Here is a 4,107-nt window from a genome sequence, read left to right on the forward strand (position 1 = left end):
TGGTACCTCCTTTTGCTGCTCTTTATTGGGTTTCTGCTGCTTGAGGCATTCACTGAGCACGCAGCTGTCCATGGTCATCTTTCTGAGGTACTCGTGTGATCGATGTCTCGTTCACTCTTGGCATATAGCTTGATGTCCATGTACAGGATTGTTTTATTCCATAGTCGGTAACCATAGCCACTCTTTTCAATGATCTCACTGAGGGGGTTCAGGCCTATCCAGAACAGTAGTGGGGACAGGGCATCTCCTTGATAGATCCTGCACTTGTGCTATGGGCTTGAAGTTGGCCTCTAATGTCCATCCCCATCGACTTCCTGATGAAGGCTTTTAAGGTCCTGTTGATCTTGGACAATTCTAGGCATTCCAGGATCCAGGTGTGGGGCATTGAGTCATGAGCCTTCTTGTAATCAATCCAGGCAGTGCACAGGTTGGTCAGTCTGGTCTTACAGTCTTGCTCTGTCTATCGGTACCTGGTGTTACGGTTCTCTGCTATTCCTGCCAGTTCGTTTCTCTTCCCCGCTTATGTATTGGGCCATGTGCCTGACAGGAACTTCCACGTGGTACTGAGGCAGGTTATTGGCCGGTAGTTGGATGGGACTGGTTATTTCTGGGGTTCCTTGGGGATCAGGAATCTTGGACCTTTGGTTAGCCATTCTGGGTGTCTCTCATTGACTACCAGCTGGATATCTGCCACTATGATGGTTACTGGATCCTGTTCAGCGAGGTTGCTGTGGTCTGCTCTTAGATCCACTAGCCACTTATTAGGGTTTGCATCCTTCTCCCATATGCTTTTCCAGTGCTGCTCCGTCTCCAGCCTTGGTGGTGCTGTTCTCATATTGTTCCCTACTGAGAGTACACCTTGGATGGTTCTCTGCAGAATAGATGGTTTATTCTCCTGCCTTCTACTTCTCTGCGTATACCTCTTCAAGCAGCTGTCCAAGGCTGGTAGTCTTTGCTTGGGTGTCTTCAAGGCCTCAGGTACAGACAGCTTTCTGTGCTTCTTAGGCACCTTTCTGCAACTCCATTAGTTGTGCTACCTTGATCTTGGCTTCTAGTCTCGTTCTCCATGGTGGGTACTGCTCCTTGTGGCTGTTCGTCTTGTAGTCATCTCACTGATCACTGCTGCCATGGTGTTCTGATCTTGGTAAGCGGCTACGGAGGGTCCAGGTTTCAAGTTTCCCCGTGATCCTATTATGTACCTTGTCAATCTCTAGCTGTGAGATCAACTCCTTCTTCCGAATGTTTGAACACTGAGCTACAATTGTTTTGCTGTCAGTCTGGAGAAAGTTGCACACCAAAAATAGTGATGTTTATAGACATTCTTTGAACCATTGTCAGATGCTGGGATTGCAAGGGTTATCAGGTCAGAACACGCTATGGTCTCATGAAGTCTATTTTAGATGAGTTAGGAGTCAGTGTTTTTTTTTTAATGCACATAAAACATTTTAGGAGGAAGACAAATCAGCCTAACAAATCATATTGCTTTTATTGGTACTTTGATCCCTGAGTATTACAGGAAATAATTTAGCCTGTAAAACTGAAGTGACCTCAGTAGAAAATCATGAAAGATTTTAAAGTGGTTTATACCTTGAACCCAGTTCCTTTTCAGTCACTTATTAAACTGTGAGAGAGACACTCAGGTTCATCATTAGCTCATCATTGGATGGTTTTATTTTACAGTGAACTCACTGGAAGTTTCTATTTGAACCCATGTGAGTTGATCTTCTATTATAATAGACGCTAATAGAGGTTTTAGCCATACCAGATGAAAGCTAACCAAGAGCACTCACTTTATGAGATCTCCTTGGGTTCAGTTTTGGAATTTGACCGGAAACCTATTTGTAGGTTGAAGCCTATATGGAAACAGTTTTTTTGGAAATTATTGTGCAGAGAAAGGTCTGTACTGCAGTTGAAAGCCTGGTAGATACAGTGAGCTGTTGGGGACATGTTCACCCAGCCAGATTTCATTGAGGCACAGGGCTGAACATTCGCTGGGTGAAATGAAAGAAGCATGGACTGGCCAATGTCCGATCGGAAGGAGTTTGACGAGTGCTCCAGCTCGCTTTTCTCATCAGCATCTCCTGATCCTGTTGAGAGCTGCTCCAACTAATAGTTTTGCAGAATTCTCCAGATGGGTGAAAGACAGGGTAAAGTTTTATTTAAAAAAAACCCTGATAACTTGTTTCGTTGATGTATGTGTGAACAGGAAGGAAAAGCTGAAAACTGAACAGATAAACACAAGCAGGAAATGTATCATTGAGCAGTATTCAGGCTGCCATCAGCTGCACCATCTTGAATATGGAGATTATTAATGACTTTTATTTATAACACTGTATTTTCCTAATTATTAATTTTGTACTGTTTACCCTTGTTTTTATACATGGTTGAAAACATGTTGTATGGTTATATCTTTAACAGACACCACACAGCCATATATGTAAATTCAAATGATTGGTCAACAGATACATTTTTTTAACTGATTTTATTTTCATTACAATCTAGGTTTTCCAGTCAGAACAGGAAAGCTATGAAATCAGCACATTAGAGTTGATTCACTCATAGTCTTGTCTGACACGTCTATATTAAGTGTGTGTTGTGTGTTTAGCTCTTCCTGTACTGCTGGATGTGGTCAGGGGTCCAGACCATCTTCCTGCAGATGAAAAGTCACAGGAAATGCTGAGAGGGAAACTGTGCGTGCTGGAGGCTGACAGCTCCGAGGTCAATACCCTATTTAAGGTATAACTCCTGACTCATAACACACAGACACACACAGAAGCCTTCTATTGAGTATTTTAGCTATTATATATGTGCTCCAACACAAAGTTCCTCCATGAATTGATAACAATGCAATACATCTCTGTTCCTTAGTTTGTTGATCTTATATGAAGATCGCATCACATCGCTTTCACTTGCACAAAAACTTCTTAGACGGAAAACCACCATCCTCGGCACAGTCAACAAGATTCGCCGGGAAATTCCTCAATCCGCTAGACACACAGATTGCAATGAATTCACCAATCAGGTATGTTGCAGGTCTTTTGTGGTTCTATGTTTATGTGTTTCATTGTGTGTAAAAGTGCTATGGAAATAACAATTTATCTTATTTCTTAGGTGTTTTCAACCTCTGCTGCCACGCTGACGGCGTATGCGGCAAACGGAAGAAGACAGTCTATATTCTTAGCAGCATGCACAGCGTGGTTCAGACTGATAACACCACCAAAAGGAAGCCCAACACTGTCATCCTTTACAACACCACAAAGTGTGGCGTGGATGTGATGGACCAGATGGTGCGGGAGTACACGGTCCGCAGAGGAACACGGCGCTGGCCAGTTGCCGTGTTCTATAACATGATTGACATGGCAGCACTGAATGCACACGTGCTGTATCAAGCATGCACCGGGACGCAGGAAAGACGGGTGGACTTCCTGGTGGAGCTTGCAAGAGAGTTGGCTAACTCTCATATGGCTGGGAAGAAGGCAAGAAAAGAACAGTTGCTTCGGACACAACCCTCCACACCTAGCCCTGGAAAAAGAGCCACGTGTCAGGTCAAACACAAATGCAAGAACAATCATGCCACTGTGCGATGTGTTCACTGCTACAGATACACATGTGGTAAATGCAGACTACAGATGCCATGGCAGTGCCAGGATTGTGAGTGATTGCTGAAAATGTTGAAATGTACTCACTCACTTTTTATTATTATTTGTAAATATGTGTACAAATGGTTGTTGTGTTGTTTTGTTTTTTTGTACTGTTTTTATCAATAAATCTCAGCAACAAAGGAAATACACCCATGTGTGTTGATTTCTCCCTAATATGGCAAACTGAAACACAAGTTTCCTTGTGGCTCAGGAAACTAACCACTCCAAGTGGCTCAGCATGGCCCCACCTTATTTACATAACAAAAGCAGCTGTTCACAGGTGATTAAGGATATTAGCTAAAAGCCTAGCAGCCATTTGGGTGGAAGGCGGGTTTTAAAGGTAGAAAAGCCAAATGGCTGCTCTCTGGGACTTCCAGTGTTAACCGGTTTTTACTTGTAGCAAGGGAGGCTGGTTGGAACCAGGCTCTTGGAGCTGAACACTCCTCACCTGTCTGCTAGCCAGCAT

At 43.5% G+C, this 4,107-nt stretch overlaps 1 long non-coding RNA gene across 1 annotated transcript; it reads left to right on the forward strand.

Annotated features, from left to right (window-relative positions):
• The first annotated feature begins 2,496 nt into the window (after positions 1–2,496).
• On the forward strand, positions 2,497–3,459 carry LOC112842763 (uncharacterized). Its single transcript, XR_003214782.1, has 3 exons — positions 2,497–2,736; positions 2,869–3,022; positions 3,112–3,459. It is a non-coding gene; the product is annotated as an uncharacterized LOC112842763 (long non-coding RNA).
• The last annotated feature ends 648 nt before the right edge of the window (positions 3,460–4,107 follow it).

The sequence above is a fragment of the Oreochromis niloticus genome, linkage group LG3, assembly GCF_001858045.2.
Source record: "Oreochromis niloticus isolate F11D_XX linkage group LG3, O_niloticus_UMD_NMBU, whole genome shotgun sequence".
In the NCBI taxonomy this organism is placed as follows: Eukaryota; Metazoa; Chordata; class Actinopteri; order Cichliformes; family Cichlidae; genus Oreochromis; species Oreochromis niloticus.